The following is an 18,692-nucleotide window of genomic DNA, read 5'->3' as shown; positions in this document are numbered from 1 at the left end:
GTTCGGAGAAAATAAGCATTTCTTCTAAGCCCGCCTGGAAACGATACATTCATTAGCGGAGGTTTATTAAAATCAATGAACGACTGCAGTCTTTTGTATTCGCCCACTTTGCTTGTCTTCAAAAACAAAGTGGCGATTGAGGAGGCGGACTTAATAAATCTGCTCAAAACAATACATTTGCTTGGCAAAGTTGTCTGTATTTGGTTTATTAAAATAATGACAATTGTCTTTTGTCTTCTCCCATCTGAGGCAAACTCATTTCAGAGAATTTAGTATGACTCCACGCTATGTTTGTTTTATGAATCTCATCCATTTCTCTTTTACTCTGGCGCATTGTTGAAAAAACATTGATCAGATTTGATAGTTTAGCCACAGACTGTGACAAAAAGTATTGTGCTCTTTTCAAACAATGAAATTGAGAGATCGCCCGGCTGGAATTTGAGCACGGCTAAACTTCTGACCTCAGAATCAACCCGGATTGGTCACCTTGGCAAAAACGGCCTCTGTATTTCCCGTCAGTGTTGAAAACAAGGCATTTGTAATCCAAGGTTATCTGCATCTGCTTCATTAAAACATCATAATGATTGGCTCTTGTGTTGCCGGGGGCGACGGAGATTGCTATGAATGTGATTGTGTGGAGAAATCAGTCATAGTTTAACAGCAAATGAAGACACCTGATTTTATCCGGCGGGCACGAATCCGAGTTCTTCTTTTCATCGAGGATTCGGTTCAACGATATCGCCGCCTCGAAACAATGGTTCATTAAAACAAAATAACGACCATCCACGCGACGAAAAACCCTTGATTCGAGTGATTACCGAGGTACGGGTAGGCAGGGCGATGAATAATACCCGCGCTGCATTTTTAATTGCCATCCTTCCCGCGGCTCGTCTCGCACGTGGATCTGCCCGGACCTTTGCTCCGACATGGACGGCTTAAACTTCATCAAGCGCTTGCAGGAATAACCAATTTCCGCACACCTGCCGTGAAATGCCTTTCAATATACTCCTTGCCCGTAGCAATTTTCCCACTCACTTGGAGCCGGCCGGGGTGGCAATATGAGCGAGCAGACACTCGCCCTCGGGGGCCTCATTATGCCAGATGCGCCAGTAATGGAGCTCGGGGTCTACCTGGTTCGTACCGCCTTTCCCGTATTGAAATGGAAGCAAAAGGGCGACGTTCTGTTAATAAAAAAAAGAAAGAAATGCCCAAGGCTTTGCTGCCCGATTATGAAAACTGGCCGAGAGTCAGGAAAAGCAGGGGGGGGGGGGGGCGATCGGGCCCCGGTTCTGTCATCCGCTGGGCCCGGTCTGCCAGTTCCCAGAACACAAGGAGCCTTTTTTCCACCGCCAATCACAACCAGATGTGTTACCAATTCCGATCCGTCGCTCTGCTCGCTCTCCAGAAAGCAACAACAACTCAGGGCTGACAAAAATACGCCCGGCCCCAACGTGTAATCACAGGGTCCCCCCCCCGAAAGGAATCCCGAGCTCCGATAACATGCTTTCCAATTGGCTGGTTTTCTCCCGCGGGAAGGAGAGCCAAACCTGAGGTGACAGAGACTCGAGACCTCTGGGGCCCGACAAAACAACGTGGGACGTCTCGGGGCTGGAAAGCCGAGTAAACGCTGCTGTTGAGGCAATACTTTGCCTCTGGGTGTTATTTTTCTCTCCTAAATATTTAACATGAACATCATGTATGCCCTCTGGCTAAACAAAAAGCGTCCAAAAAAATAGCGTGTTTTTTTTTTTGACAGTGAAGTGGGGGCAATGCAGGTGGTTACGATTAACTATTCATTTGATCAACGTGATTCACACATGCGGCTTTCCACAGTGGTCCCAAACCTCCTTTTTTTTTTCCCGACCCCTCTCGCTGGCCCGCCCTCGGCGTCCTCTCTGCCGGCAAAACGCTATCAGCCACAGCCATCTGTTACCCCCGCAGCAGAAAAGTGGAGCTGCTCGAAAGTCATCTGGCGACTGATTACGGACAAGACACAACGTTTCAGCGTGTGATCGTTTCAAATGGGAACGGCGACGGCTTATGACGCTGACCTGATTGTATTTGCATCACACAAGTGATGTGCGTCATACAAGTATGGTAGCGATTCTTATTTTTCTTTTCCGTAATGAATCGTATTGTTGAGAAAGACGAACAAGAACTCAAACTTTGTAAAAATTTTTGAGGTACTGATTAGTGTTAATAAATGAATAAATAAATGATTTTTTAAAAAAGTTTTCGATAAATCGATTTCGATTCAGTTACCGATTTGGTAACGATTTGGTATGTAAGGTGTCAAAAACTATGCAAAAATATTGGTAATTGGTTTTCAAAGTAAAAGCAGGTTTCAAATCGACGCTCACTCAAAAACATCGTCTCTAAGCGATTCATTGATTAGCAATCAATTAACACGATTTTTGCAATCCTCATTTATCTCCTGCCTCGGAGCGTTTGGAGTTGAGAATTGTGGCTATGTGAGCATCCCAACTGTAGAGAAGCAAGTCGCAAACAAAACGATAAATATAACCCCGCTAACAAGATGTATCGACACCAAACTGATTAGTAGAAGAAGTGGAAATAAAAGTAAATACATTTATTGATCTTGTGTTTAGAACGCCATAAAAAAAACATCCATACATCTTATCAATGGAGTCCAAGTCGAATATTCATCCTCATAAAGCACTAAATTGCGTGAACAGCCGCAACTCAAACATTAGATTTTGTTCTCGGGAGACCTGGAAAAAAAAAAAAAAAAAAACACAACCTCCATGGCTGAGTTAATTAAACATCGCGCAAATAGTGTCGGGCAAATCCCTTACGTCTCACCCTCGAAAAGAATCGTGTCACAACAACAACAGCTGTTGCGCACACATTGCGAGCTGTCTAAAAATAAACCAGTACTTTTATTAAACATAACCAAACGCAAAAATAAGGAAAGTTGATTAAACACAGAATAAAGTTAGGCTTGAATAAAACCAAAGCATCCAAGGCTAACTTGAGAAGAGCAGTTGAGTTCTAGCAGTAAAATGACACTTTTATGTTCAAGATCGTTTTCCTTCCAAGAACTTCTTCTTCTTTTTTTTTTTTTTCTTCAAGTATGCAAACGCGTAATCGCGTGGAGGAGAGTGTGTGTGTGTGTGTGTGTGTGGGGGGGGGGGATAAAACACGTCGCCGTACTTGGTGGGTGTCCTGCGCCTGGAGCAGAGATGACTCCATCTGTTTTCAAGGGCTTCCACTTAGATGCACGGACCTCATTATTTGCAACATGCAAGGCCCGTCTTCCGTCTGAATATCTATTAGGAGGAGAAGCGTATTGGGTTGCTGCACGCGCCATGCTCAGCCAGCAAAAAACCACGTGGAGGAGCACTTAGGAGGAGCCAGCGTGTTAAGCAGGGGGAGGCAAAGAGCAGCCATTTGTTGCAGGGGTAGTGATGGCGAAGGGGGCTTCTCTCCCACCCCCCCCCCCCCCTTAGGAGGACAGTCCATTGTGGTGGGACTGTACAGATCCATGAATCAGGTCAATAGATCATTAAGCAATCCCTATGTGCCTGAAATAACACAGGGATGAGAGTGGAGATAAGAGCTCAGATCGATGTTCTGGACAGATGAGAGGTGGACAGAGGCTGGAAATGGGAGTGAGGGGGATGGACCCATTTAGGGGGGGGGGGGACGCTGAAAGAATGTATTTTCCGGCGAGTTCTCGTTAGCAAAACTGATATGAGATTGTCCTCTGAGCCGCACCCTGAAAATCCAGGATGTACTTTGGCTCGCTCAAGCTCACCCTAATGAGGAGATGTAGTTCAGAAAACGGATGGCCGGATCACGCCGCGGAGGTTGTTAGCAATGAGCTACGAGCACACATTTTGTAAATCAGTATGTGCGACCCGCTAACGTCCGGTGTCTGCAAGAGTGAAGCTAATGGAAGTTAATGCTCGGATGTTTTTAATACATCAATGCCCGGACGGCGCTTTGAGGACCAGCGCGGTTGAAGAGCGATGAGGGAAAAGCGCATATTTATTTAGTCGTGACCAAAACGGGGGGTGCGCCAGGTGGCGAAGGTGGGCGGCGAGCTCGGGACAAGGGTCTTTAGAAAATGTGTCCAGCCGAGACGGAAGAGGGTGTCGGAGCGGCAAATGGGAAAGCACAGCTGGATGTAAATGACATAATCCTTTTGGATTGGGGTGCAGCGGTGCGCTGATTGCCTCCTTTAAATTGGCTAATACCGATCATTCTGTCTGGTTAACTCATTAGCATGTGCGCTTTGTCTGGCAAACCACTTAAACCGACTCAGACTCGACGTGTCCCCTAAACTGAAGCGCAGATTAAAAAAAAATATGTTTTATATAAATCGCTTAAGGGGCGTCATTATGCATTGCATTGAGTAAGCAGCATTAAATGTGCCGCCTAATGCTCTTGTGAATGACAAACAAGTGCAATCCATTCCGAATCGGATGGATTGCCTTCAAAAGGTCAACGTCAGCGTTCACCAGACAATTGTCTACCCCCCCCTCCAAAAAAAAAAAAAAAAAAATACTGAAGCATTGATTTACAAATAAAGTAGGCATCAAATTTCTTTTGAATTGATTTTGGTGACTCATAATAAGTCAACAACATTGGACCGCTGAAGTGGGAGTCGAGGGGCTTAGTGCCTTGAGCTAAACTTCTGAATTATCAATTTATCTGTCTAGCGAACTGGCTAGGTAGCTAGCTAGCTAGCTAGCTTCATCATCCAACCATCCATCCATCACTCTATCCATCCATCCATCCATCACTCCATCCATCACTCCATCCATCCATCCATCCATCCATCCATCCATCCATCCATCCATCCATCACTCCATCCATCCATCCATCCATCCATCCATCCATCCATCCACCCATCCACCCATCTCTCCCTTCCTCCCTCCATTCATCTATCCATCACTCCATCCATCACTCAGTCATCCCTCCATCCATCCCTCCATCCCTCCCTCCATCCCTCCCTCCCATCACGCCATCCCTCCCTCCCTCCCTCCATCACTCCATCCATCCATCACTCCATTCACCCATCACTCCATCCATCCATCCCTCCCTCCCTCCCTCCATCCATCCATCCATCACTCCATCCATCCCTCCATCCTTCCCTCCCTCCATCCCTCCCTCCCATCACGCCATCCATCCCTCCCTCCCTCCCTCCATCACTCCATCCATCCATCACTCCATCCACCCATCACTCCATCCATCCATCCCTCCCTCCCTCCATCTATCCATCTCTCCCTCCCTCCATCCATCCATTCATCTATCCATCACTCCATCATCCCTCCATCCATTCATCTATCCATCACTCCATCATCCCTCCATCCATTCCTCCATCCATCACTCCATCCATCCATCCATCCATCCATCCATTAGGGCCTGCCAACTGGGCAAGAAGCAGAAAAGCGGTTACTGGTGGTGGTCCGCCAGAAGCAGACGCTTCACCCCTAAAGAGGAACAGCATGGCAGCCCCGGAGGACATCTGCTTGCACAGGTGTGCTTACCCGATGTGATTAAGCTGGCCGCCGCGCACGCATTACCCGAGCGATGACGCGCGGCTACTCCAAACCAACTCTGGAGGCGCGAGTGGCGAAGGTTGGAGAAGGCGAGCACAGATGGAACTGATTGGAGTTTAAGGACGGAGCAAACGGAGGAGAAAATGAAGGGACACACGAGAAGAAAAAGTTTGCTTGGTAAACCACGGGAGCGTTACCAGCACATGCAGATGCTCAGATGAAAAGAACGGCAGAAAAAAACACATGCATGCTTTAAAGAAAGTGCCTTTATCCATAGCGCCACCTACAGGCTGCAATAAGCCCCGTTATTAGCAGAAAACTGCAGCGCCTCCTCTTTAAAAAGTTTGTTATTGCCTAAAACTCAGCCAAACAAATGTGGTGCAAACATAAATCACTTAGTCATAAATCAAATTACAACAATAACTGAAACAAATCTGTGCCTTCATCGCTTCAACTTTTCATATATTATGTAACCGTGGTGACCCACAATTGACCAATAAATAGGAACTGGGGGGGGGGAATTTTTTTTTCACTTTAATGCAATTAATAATATATCTGATTAATTGATGGAATAATTTATTCCGGAAATACTTGACAGTTACAGCCCTCAAGTTTTTTTTTTTTTTAACCACCACAGTACAAAAAGATTTTGTGAATGCTTGCGGTTCTTGCATGAATATTGAATTACTTTCAAACGAATGCAGGTTAAAATGAAAAAATATTTAAAATAAATAAATAAATAAATAAATAAATAAATAAATAAGGTGAATTTATGAATAGGAGCTAGTTTGTGCATCTAGAAAATAACACGGAGGGAAAAAAGCATCTGGCTGCATTGGCACTTCTCCAAAAAATGGCTTTGCGGGATACAGTGGCGTCAGACAGCAGCTTTGGCAGCGCGCTGGCCACTTGGAACGTCAACACACCTGTTTCCACAGCGACCGGCGGAAAGATCGATTCCGCTCACCCCGGCGGGCCGCTTCACGCTTTAACCTAAAGCGACAACGTGCCCGAATTCATTTGTCGCAAGAAGACAAAAGTCCACTTCCTAAACAATTGATTCAAAACAAAAGGAATACCCAAACCATTTTCCTTATTTATGTAAGCTCAACCGCTCGGCTCTTATTACCGCCACTGAACTGCGATTCTAGCGTTTTTGTTTAAAAAAAAAAATTCCCCGGAACTTTTGAGCCATTTCAGATGACCTCACCGCGCAACAGCGACAAAAAAAATATCTCAAACAAACGAGAAAGAAAATCCCATTTCACACCAGCCGGCGAGCGAGCAGGCAGAGAAATTGGAGCTCGGAATAAAAAAGCCGCTCACCCCGACATATCCCTCCTTGAAAGAAAAAAACAGAGGAGCAGACCGATTTAACGCTAAATCATCCCAACTGTAACGTTGCAACAGCTTACCTTGCGCTGACAACTTGAAGGGAGGATGTCGGGCTCTCTGCGGCTTATTAGCGCTGGTAAATATCACTTTGCTCGTCTTTCAAACTCGCACCTGCGACTCAGATCGAAAAATCTCTCACAAGGCAACCAGATCTACGGCCGACAAGGAACGATCGTCTTTTCATGTTGCTATCAAAGGATTGTAAGGTTGGATTTACACCGCAGCTCCAAATTGGATTTATCGCCTTATCCGACTTTTTGACTCGATACCAACATCTGCTTTGGAAAAAGTACATTGTGTCATCTCGGTGTATAAATATCTGAATTACTTCAAGGCAATGATGTCATTTAGCTGATAGGTTGTTCATCCACGGACGCGGTGGTTTTTCCCAAAATGGCACTCGACATGAAAACAACCACAATTGTGCCCCTTGGGGTAAATCAATTTGGGTCACCTGGCAGCAAGCAACATCAGCATTATGTCACTTGGGAGAAAAACAATACGTCAGAATCGGGCCGGTCGGGGGAGAAGAAATAGTGTGTCGCTTAAAAAACAAAAACATTGGAGTCGTACTGCTTGGAGGCAAAAAAAACAAAAAAAAAAACATCCGAATTGTGTCACTTGCGTAAACGCGGCTTAAAAGTATGATCGATGCGTCTGCGCGTAAAGTTTACACTGACATCAAGCTGCAAACACATTTTACTGGCCGAGCAAATCTCCGATTGAGATTCCGTCTGCCGTGGACCGCAGCCCATCACCTCTTGGAGAAAAAAAAAAAAACACTTCCCACAACTATAACGGGCTCCAATCTGCTCTCACTTCTCAACTCCCAAAGTAAGCGTGTGGGTTGAGACGTAGCGTATATATTTGCAAGTGCTAATGCTAGGCCGCACGGGTGGGCTGTTGGGCCAGCATCAGACAGATGGTTGTGTGAGAGGCAGAAGATCAGAGAAACGCTTGCTCCCTGTTGTTCTTTGGGCAACGCAAGCTAGCTGGAAATGACTACAATAAACACACGCGCGACGGTTAGCTTACCCCGTTGCTGAGCCTCAGCTCTGGATGATGCGTTGTCGTACTCCACAGTCTCCGCTTTGCTGCGACGCTCCGTTTTGTTTTTCTTTCCTCTCTCCCGGAAACAAAATCTAAAACGACACAAATCAAAACATGGCAATGTTAGCATACCTTGTTCCTGTGCCTGTTTTGACCTGTTGTTGTTTTTTTTTTTGCTGCTTCTCTAATATGATCCAAAACATCCCAAATAAACAGACTAGTGTTAGCTTCACTTGTTGCTGCGCCCGAAGAAAAACAGAATGACACTTATGCTAATGTTAGCTTTGTAGCTTAGCTTTGGACGCTACACTTTGTTACATCACCTAATTTTTGCTATACCATCTGTCTCTGTTGTATTTTCCCTTCAAATGTTGTTTTGTAACATTGTGAAGCAGCTTGTATACCATATCCGCCGTGGGCCACTATAAAATGGCCGGCGGGACCCAAATGGCCCCCGTGCCGTTGATTGCGCACCAGACGGAGCTAAATAAATAAGAACAACAGATTGCCTCTTTTGTTTGGAGGGATTTTAGTCTGCTTTGCTGTTTCCCCACTCGGCTTGTTATGACACCTCTTCGACAGCTCGGGTCAAACAAAGTGCAGGAGAGCTTAACGGTGCAGGCGCTCGCCGGCTGGAGAGAAGGCACGCTTAAACAAATTCCGACAAAAGGGATTTCACAAGTTTGGTCAGCGTCAGGAGACGCCGCTTGTGTCGGACACTTGCAAATGAAAAGACAGTAGCTGAGAACACCACCTGACGGAAAATTGTTTACCCGGCGAGATTCCTATTGTTCAAATTGGATGGCTTCTCCTCTTGTGTACTTGTCTGACCTTTAGCGGGACCGCTGGAGAAGACAAAGTCTAGCGTGCCAAGAGGGAGGGAGAGTGTGTCGAGCACTTGACGCGGCGCGCACAGATTGCAGCGTTGGCGCGGCGCGGCCGACACAGACTGCCCGCTGACCTGGACGCTCGCCGGCCCGTACCTGACCTTGCTACTTTATGCCAACGAGCAGTCCATCACCTCCCGAAAAACTAAAAATACATTCTTTACCCGGGACGTGATTTGAAAGTCCATTAGTTGATGATAGAAGCGAGGAGGGAAAAAGAAGATTGGAATGAATGAGGAAATGACAACGGACGGAAGATACGGACGGGGGAGAAGTTTGGCAGCCGTCCATGAAAAAGACAGCTGGCGGCGTCATCCTTCACAAACCTGGCGGCGGCGCAATCGCCAACCCTCCGGAGAGCTGGAGGGAAGAGGGGGAAGAGGAAGTGATGTGGAGGGGGGGTAGATAACACGGGCTTTAGTCTCAAGACTCTCATGCTAATTAACAAGTTCTACAGACAAGTGCCCCCCCCCCTCCTCTCCCTCGTGTTGCAACACACAGGGCAGCCGATTTCATCTTAGTTCTCCGCTACTGGCCTGGAGTTTGTTGGCTTCCCAAATAAAAGTACTTGAGGATGGGATGATGCTCATATGAGGAAGGATGAAAGGTGACGAGAGGCCTCGTCTGAAGGTGAGTCCGCCGCCCCGCCAGACGATTGGTCACTGTGGCGCGAAGTCGAACGGGGCGGGTGGGGTGGTGGGAGATGAAGACAAATGAGAAGGAGCTCGGGGGATGCTGATCACCAGCCGGCCATTCCGCTCCGACGCTCGCCTCATCCGGAGCGTAAGAGACGAGGTGGAGGCGCCCAATGAGGCAGGACTGGTTTAGTCATAACAATGCAAATGCAGGCCTTGGTGGTGCGCCATTAGCGCCAGAAGGACATCCATCAGAAGCAGTCGACAACGGGAACAAGACCACCAAACCAAGCGCAAAGATGCGGCCGTGATGATGAATCCGCCCGGGCTACGAGCGAGCAATTTTCGCAGGATTCAGGCGCGAGAGAGTCGAGCACTTTTGAAATTGTTTTGGAACAGCCGGCACCCTGCGCCCGTCCGTGGCATTGATGCTCGCCAGCCAAACTTGGCACTGATGACTCCGGGGATGGACGGCGTCTGTTTTTCAACCAGCCTGAAATTGGCTATTTCATTTCGTGCGAGTGTGTTGAGGCCACATCAAGAAAGCCTGACACGTGTTTTTAAGTGGAACTGCCAGAAAATAGATTCGTACACTTCAGACAGCGGAGGAGCCTTGGAAAACAAAAGACTGAGCCTCCATTTTCACTTTTGCAGAGCCACCTGTGAAAATCTACACAATAGAGAACATATCGAATTTTTTTTCTAAAAAAAACATTTAACTTAAGAGTATGCGGTTTTTCGACACTCCTCTCCGTCGTTAGCATTAGCATAGCAGACTTGTCGTTAGCATTAGCATGGCAGACTTGAAGGTAAAGTTTTGAACAACAAAGTTTTTAATCTATTCCAACTGATAACAGATAAACTTTCTTTCTGTCATTTGCCTTTATTTTAACAAATAACTCATATCGTTGCCTGTAATACGGATTTATTCATTGCTTGTGTTTGTGAAAAACAACATCACGGGAAGAGAGCCTTGAAGGAAAATGATTGCTTATTAAATCTCAATCACAATGCCGAAGGCAAGAAAAATACTTTGCTTTGTTTTTCAAAATGGTTCAGCCCTAGTTTCACGTTCATTAGGACTTCAGCCGCCAGCCTTTCGCATCTCATAAAAGGCCGCATTAGCATGTACGCCATTGAGATTGTCCGGCTTTTAGCAGACAAGGCTGGAATTTAGTCATTAGGATTTCCTCATTGTAAACTCGGATGCTCTATTAGAGCGCGTTAGGCTTAGCATCTCCGTTCGGAGCAAACGGCCTCATTAGCATTAGCGCGTGTAATAACCTCGATTGGGGATTTCCTAACCCAGATTCGAAAACCGCACCCAATAACAAGCTCGGCGACGGCACGTCAGCCAAAGTTGAGCATGTATATTGTATGAAGCACTTATTTGTATTCAGGTGGACGTCTACGGCCGAGATGTGCGATTTGCACCGGCTGCCTTCCAGGGAACTCTCGGCAACTTGCGGGCGCCAATTCGACCTCACACGCCAATGCGTTTCCACTCTGTGATCCAATTAATTTCACATCCGTATGAAACACGCCGAGGCGCTCGGCAGCGCCACAGGAGAGGAAACGGAAGTTTGGATGTGGGCAGGGGGAGGAGGAGGAGGAGGAAGAAGGAGAACAATTTACAAAAAGAGGAAGTTAGCTAATGGGTCGCAGTGGTTGGTTTGTTTTCTGGTCAATTCCAAAGGTTTCTGCTTTTACGGAGAGCTACAGAAATCATAACTAGTAAGAAATTTGGATGATTTCAATTTAAGCCACGCCTCCAAACGATGACTCGATTGTATTCAAACACTTGCCGATTCATCTGAGAATTGATGAGTTGTCGAATTTTGACCCATCTAATTGCTTCGTATCTAAAGTTCCAACACGACTAAAATTCTGGCCTACGACACAACAAATATTCATGATCCAAACTGTTTTCCTTCCCCTCAGTTAATTCGCAAGCAAAGTTTCCAAAGAGAAAATTGACAAAATTCCCTTTCCAAGCCCGCGTGTGCCCTCCCATGCTTTTCAAGCAAACAGGCTACAAGCAAGTTAGCGGTGGAGCTTAGCGCCGTCGTCCGCTATGCTAATCGAGGCTCCCGGTGCATTGGAAGAAGGCGACGCAGAGCATTAGCGATGTAAGAGGCGTGCCCAAGCCTGTCAGGGGAGATAGGGCATAATGACACACTCAGCTGGGACTTGAAAGCAGACATTTCCTGTGGTGATTTGCCCGATATGGGGCCCGACAAGCGCTTAGTCACACATTCCTGGGAGCAAAACAACGGGGGCCAGCTGGACGCCCCTTCCTTTGATGGGCAAAAGACGGAGCGTTGGAATTAGGAAGCTTGTGTTTATTTTGGCAGCACTGTCGCCAGCCTCTGGGTTAAAGCTTCGGCGATGCGGTTGCATGGCTAGTAGGAAGCTAACACGGCGGGGCACAACAATGTCATATTGTAATACGATTTTTTTTTTATACCGCTTATCCTGTTCAGGCAATCCCCAGATGACTTTGGGCATAAAGTGGTGCAACTAATTCATTGTTATATAAATATTTATTAGATGTACTAAACATTGTGTACTTAACCTACCACCAGACAGCTGTGTCTGAAGAAATTCTAGCCTAATGCTAACACAAAATGAAGAACGCCATAGATGGGCTAACAAAACTAGCATCTATGAAAAAAAAAAAAAACGCTGGTTAAAGCAAACACTGAGGCCCACTTATCCCAAAAAATATATATATATTATGATCCATATTGTGCATTAATTTCATAAATATAATTTTCACTGTGATTATTATTCATGATCTTAAAATTAATACACAACGTGAAATCATGTAACACTATCCTAGTTACTAGTTTGGATTGTGTTTCAGTCAAGCAAGACAAATTTTGAATGTATTGATTTTGATATTCCCCGTTGGCTCCATGAGAGAGCAATCAAGTCCCTAGCGATTATTAACAGCTTGATTGCAAATATTGTTACAGGGATGCAATTGTGCATCCAACTATAGCTTACCCGGACTCCTGAATTTTCATTAATAATCAGAGCGGCGTTTCATAAGCGGCTACGTACGTTACAAGTCTAATTGTCACCAAAGAGAGTTGCTTATTCGCTATTTCAATGAATGTAAATGAGCCACTTTGCTCATTTTCTCTCATTGACACCATGTAGGCTAATCTCCCCCATTCAGCGCCTTCGCCGAGGATGTCAAAGCGTTGCCGTGTTTTTGAATGAGCCACTCTTGCGCTGACTTGTACGACGACAAATGTTCTGTTCAACTCCTCGAGTCTCTTTACAATATAAAGTCGCTTTTCAAAAAGGCTTTGTCGAGTGTTGTCCTTGTTATTTGATGGTCACCGACCGCTGAAACGTCTTTTGATGCCTGTCATGTATTTTCTTTTCTTTTGCTAGCATATTTTGATAGTTATTAAGAACAATTGGCAACTTGGATAAAGAAACAGAATGTTTAGAAATAAGACATAAAGTCCAAAAATGTTCAACTGGCCAAGTGTGACCTAGCATAAAAAAAAAAAATCCAAACATAAGAGCCATCTTCCATACAAGCGCACAAAAACAAAGTTTACAAGAGTTGTGGTCGTGACTGGGCTACGAAGTAAATTCGGGCATGACATGTGATGTTAATCACTGTTTGGCCGCGTTTGCCTTGGAGTATAATATCGTCAATCTGAATGGTAATCTTGGACAAAAAAAGGATGGAAAACCGAGCTGCCCAAAATGTAGCACGTTACGCAAACAAATAGCAGGCAGCGCCACTGCCTGACCCAACTCTTATCAGATGCCGCGCCGGTGTTATGAAAACCCGGCGAGCGAATGCACCGAGCGGGGGCACGTCTAACGCATGACTCCGTGTCTTGTGTGCAACGAGAAGAAAAAAAAAAAAAGCAAATCACCACACGTCGCGAACAAAAGCTCACATCTGGTTCTATTCAGGATGCCTGGAATTCTTTGCCTGCTCGGTTCAGATTACTCGCCCCGGCCCCCGTACTGTCTGTCTGTGCAGGAGTGTAGATAAACTCTCGCCGCTCGGCACAATGCCTCGACTATTCTACCGGCAAGAGCGGAGGCTGGTCGAGGGGATAGAGGTGAAGGCGAAGGGAATAACCTAAGCACCTCGGTTATGGTCGTGAAAAAGCGCCGCGTGCAAGATATCGTCGACGCCATACGGAAATATCGTAAATCGTTAGAACGTGATATAAAAACAATCACTACATTTGTATCACTGAGTTAAAAAAAAAAAAACGTATTCAACTGGGAACGTAAAGTTTCCAATTTTGAGAACAATTTAAAAGATTAAATGGAAATTTTCAAGATATTTAATGGGGGAACTTTCCCGCCAATTTGCAATTTCAATTGTGATACTTTTTTCGTACTTTTTTTTTTTTTTTTTTAAATCACATCTGTGCTCTGTTTTAAATCTTTTGATTGCAAATGTGTTTAATAACAGTTTCCAATCATTCTTAGCTAGCTTCTTTTTGCTATGCCTTTGAATGTTTGCAGCTTTGGAAATACTTTTTTTCTTTTTTTTTTTTGCCGCATTGAGTGCCGCGATATAAATACAGACGCCTCGCCTCGGTGGTCACTGCCCGATTTCGTCATCTCAACTCAACCAGCTGTGGTTAAGTGTCGCTCGACACAGCCAATTGTCGTCAAGGTTTTTTTCTTCGAGGGACTTTTTGTTCGCCTCTGTCGCTGGCTAATGTAAGGTTAAGTTTCTCTCCAAGGAGTGACATCCTTGACCCACGAGATGCGTAAAGGGCCTCGGAATAACGTCCGTTGTGAATTGGCACCATATGAAATAGACTTGACAAAAATATGGACATCTTTAGCAGTTTTCAGTTTAAAACCACCTCGTGTGAAAGCCCCCCCCCCCCTCCGACCACTCACACACAAGCAATATATTTTCTCGACAGTGCGCTCGCGGGCCTTTTCGTATATACAACATGTCAAGCGCAAACTGGTCCAGTGGGAAGAATCATGATGTCAACTCGCGCCCCTTTCAATTCCTGGCGGGAAACCCCCCCAAAAAAGAAGCTGTTTGGAGAGTCGGACTTCTGTTCAGAGCCAGAAATTCCGATAAATCAAGCCGAGTTTAATTTTGCTTTGGCTGGAGACGCCTCCCGATGCGACGTTATAAATACGAACATTTCCATCCGGGAATGAAAACATCTCGGCGCTACAAACTAGCTGTAGTTTTGTTTTTTGTTTTTTCCTCTTCCATACATTTGCGACGCTCCCCGCTCTCCAATTTCCCGCAGTCTTATCTGGCGGCTTTGACAGAGTGATGTCTTCAGCCAGAATCACCTTGTCTGCCTCGCTTCCCCAGAGGAGATGGAGTGCCGGCCGTGGAGACGATTCAATCGGCCAGAAGTGAAAGAGCAGATCGTAGACAATATGCCGCGGCCCCATTAAGACCCCCCCCACCCCACCCCCAGTCCTCGCTTACAGCTCAAGCCCCCCACCTATGGCCCATAATATCATTTTACACCATGTTCTTGCTTTTTTTTTTATCCTCACTCTAAACATAAGTGTGTCACAGAGGCGCAATAAAAACAGACATATTTCTTGATTACTCCTCAAGAAGCGTATCAGCGAGGAATATAATGCTCGCTCGGATATCGGACCCCCCCGACCCCCCCCCTTCCCACCACAAGCTGTGCTCACGATAGCTAATGGACATTTTATTATAATCAAACCAAGGCCATATCGTCGCCATAAATAGCCTACTTAAAAAATCATTTTCTTCCCGACGGAGTCCGTCAAAGTGCAACATGTTTCATTCACGCTAAGGGTGAAACTTCTCCGCCATCCCATAATCTCACATTTTGTGGTTTTATTACAGTCCGGGGGGAAAATGCCAGCGGGCTTCTCGTCTTTGTTACAACTTGCTGTGCGGGATTCCACTTGAGCGAGGACAAGTTATTATTGGCAACTGGGAATGGCTCCCACCTTGGACCCGATACATCATCTGCTCAGACCACAACATTTACACCCGTATGGAGATCCGGGGAGAGATGAGCGAGGAGGAGGAGGGGAGGGCGGAGGGGGATATCCAATCTCTCACGCCGAGGAGCCGAGACAGGCGGGAAGATATGCTGCCGGCTCGGGCTAACCCGGGCGGATGAAATGACGGGATTACAGCGGGTATTAGAAAAGCTGCCGAGATGGTTGATAACGTTGTTTGCCGACGACCGTCACGCCGATTGCGGCCGTGGAAAAAAGTCAAACGGTTTGGCCATTGGAAATATGGCAGAAGCGCCGCAGATGTGTGAGAATAATAATAAATGATAAAATAAAATATATAAAATATATAATATAAAAGAATAATAAAATAAAATAAAATAAAATAAAATAAAATAAAATAAAATAAAATATAATAATATAATATAATATAATATAATATAATATAAATAAGGCAGCTAGCTCAATGTGTTTCGCACAACCAAAGCACAACAGTAACAAAGATCGTTTGCTAGGTGCTGCTGTTTATGTTAGCAATAACATTTATATGTGCTCAGAAGGTACTTTACTTTGGCTTGAATGAACACTTTCATGAGTGCTCCCTACTAAAAAATTTCCATTTTCTTCCCTAGTGGGCAAAAGAATAGCATCGGGTCCGGGGCATTGTAAATAATAATCATCAGTGGCCTCGCATTGCGCTCACCTCCGTCTGCTTGACAGCTTTGTACTCATTAGCCACAACTACCAATTACTGGCTCCGCTTCTTGATTTCTATAGCGACCTGGAATGAGAGGCTTCTTTGACGCACCTGCCGAATCATTTTGCCAATGTTCAGCTTTCATTTGACATTTTGAAAAGTGAGTAAATACAATAATTGTAATGGCTTTTTCTCGTCGGGTGATTGATAACATCGGCGGCGACGGCTTTCATCCTGTGAAACCGTCGACATATTGTATCAATATTCCTATTTTGACTGGAAAGCTACGCTTGGCTTCCAAAAATAATTAAAAACGTCACTTGAAAGCAAAGTTTCTATATCGAGCGCGACCGCAGACAAACACGGCGACTCTCGCAGATGTTTTCCATCAACCCCGGCTGCCAAAGAGACGCCGGGCCGTGGCTGGAGGGGAGATGAAGAGGGGGGGGGGGGGGGGGGGGGCACACACGTCTGGAGGTTCAACCTGGCAGATCATCACGCCAGAAATTGGCATGGCCTCAGATCTTTGCTGTGAAACTTATTTTTGACGGGTCTCACGTCTTAAAATTGCTGATTGCTATTTTGGGAAATTGTCCAGCTCATTTCAGTGCCAGTTTGGAAGCAGCATCACATCTTTGTTGACAAAGCGGAGGCCATTGAGCAACAAGCTCCCACATCAGCTCCTAAGATGCTCAAATGCTTCTGAAACCTCAAAGTCAGAATTTAGACAACAGTTGTGCGGGGGGGGGGAAGAGTATGTTTGCAGGGGCCGTAGCGGAGGAGCGTACGAGGCCCCCGAGGCCGGTTGGATCTGGTCCAACTGTGCCCTGGCAAGAAAAACACGAACAGCCCTGACAGCTTGGCTAGACGCGGGAGGCCGCCCCCCCCCCCCAAAAAAAAGGAGTTTTAAATTGTTCTGGTCTCATGACATTTTGATGTGTGGCTGGCTTTTATCATCTGATGGGTGATTTTCAAGCATGTCATCCGCAGCTTGTTTATCACAAGGCTCGCTTTGATGAGGAATTTTCAGCAGCTGACGACGCATTGTTCATTTATTACAAAACAAAAGAATGACATCGTCAGCAGGGGGACAGAAAATTGCACGGCGCTTTGAATTTACTCTGTATGGGTTTGATTTATTTTATTTTTTTTGACTGAAGTGACAATAGAATATCATTTTAAGGGCACTTGTTTGCTCTGTTATGAAATAATCCAAAATATTTTAAAAAAAATTGATGCCTGATTTTTAAATTGCATCCTATAGTCACCAAAGCATGGATGGATTCTTTATTTGCAATTCTTTCACAAAAGAAACTGAAAGACGCATTACGAGTCCAAACTTTCTAAGTGACAGCACAACTGGGTGTTGAAAGCGAGATAAAAGTCAATAAGCAGGTCAGCTCCACACAGGGGGGAATAAAAAATAATTTGACGACAATAAACACAAGCGGCGTCGTGTTCGTTCTCCTCCGAGCGCCTGGTTGCGTCGAGGTTGTGCTCAGGCAAAGCCTCGCGGGAGCCGTGATTGACAATTCCTCGTCCTGGCAAACACCGTGTCGTTGCCGTGACATTTACAGCATCTTCTGGGACGGGAAACCACAACAAAGGAATCGGGATGATAATCAACTCTAAAAATAAAGAGTGCGAATGTCCTGTGTATTTGCGTTTGGGGCCATTTTAATAACTTGAGTCAACTAATCACTTTGGCCGAGTCACAATGTAACACAGTGAGCGACTATGAGCGGCGTCAGAAAATGGATTTCAGGTGTACTGTCATTTAAAAAAATTAATCAAACAAAATATCTCATAATGCTCATAATACACACCAAACATTTTTATTACTTTGACATTTTTAAACAACCACATGGCTAACCCTCTCCGCCTGCTAGCTTAATGCTACTGCTAACGCGGTGTGAAACCTCTCCGCCTGCTAGCTTAATGCTAACACATAGAATTTCCCCCTGGGGATCAATAAAATATCCATCCATCCATCCATCCATCCATCCATCCATCCATCCTTCCTTCCTTCCTTCCTTCCTTCCTTCCTTCCTTCCTTCCTTCCTTCCTTCCTTCCTTCCTTCCTTCCTTCCTTCCTTCCTTCCTTCCTCCCTCCCTCCCTCCCTCCCTCCCTCCCTCTCTTTCTTTCTTTCTTTCTTTCTTTCTGCTGCCAGGGCAGCAAAAAAGCATGGAGAATATTTGAGTGACTGTCAGGCCTCCCCCCCCCCCTAAGCTCCAAGTTGGATATTTCCCATTTCTGTCCTTGCGTTATTAATCAAACAAGCTGGCCATTTAATCATGCAGATGAGCAATATAACCTCGGCAATTACAGGTGGCTTTTTAATTTGCTAACCTTTATACTCCACTCAGCTAGGCCGGGCGTACTCTGGTTTGAGTGAAATATGGACAGGAGAGCACTTTAACAGCCGTTGGTAGAAAAGCATTTTGGCCGCGGTTAATTGCCGAGGATCTTCCTATAACGAGCAACGGCGCGGACTTTAATGACTCGCGCGCCTTAATGAAGGAGTGC

General features: G+C 45.6%; 1 protein-coding gene across 4 annotated transcripts in view; it reads right to left on the bottom strand.

Moving 5' to 3' along the window:
* plxnb2b (plexin b2b) overlaps positions 1 to 18,692 on the bottom strand; it is a 99,461-nt gene that overhangs the window by 52,131 nt on the left and 28,638 nt on the right. For 2 of the 4 annotated variants that reach the window (XM_085913574.1, XM_085913576.1), the window contains 2 exons: positions 7,959 to 8,065; positions 6,944 to 7,034 (listed from right to left, as the gene is read on the bottom strand). The gene's annotated coding sequence lies outside the window, so the exon portion shown is untranslated. The remainder of the gene's footprint in view (positions 1 to 6,943; positions 7,035 to 7,958; positions 8,066 to 18,692) is intronic. The other 2 variants (XM_085913573.1, XM_085913575.1) reach the window with 1 other exon arrangement.

The sequence above is a fragment of the Syngnathus leptorhynchus genome, chromosome 6 (genome assembly GCF_054491065.1).
Source record: "Syngnathus leptorhynchus isolate UIUO chromosome 6, UIUO_Slep, whole genome shotgun sequence".
Lineage (NCBI taxonomy): Eukaryota > Metazoa > Chordata > Actinopteri > Syngnathiformes > Syngnathidae > Syngnathus > Syngnathus leptorhynchus.
Note: the sequence above shows the minus strand (reverse complement) of the source record. Positions and strands in the feature narration are given on the sequence as shown.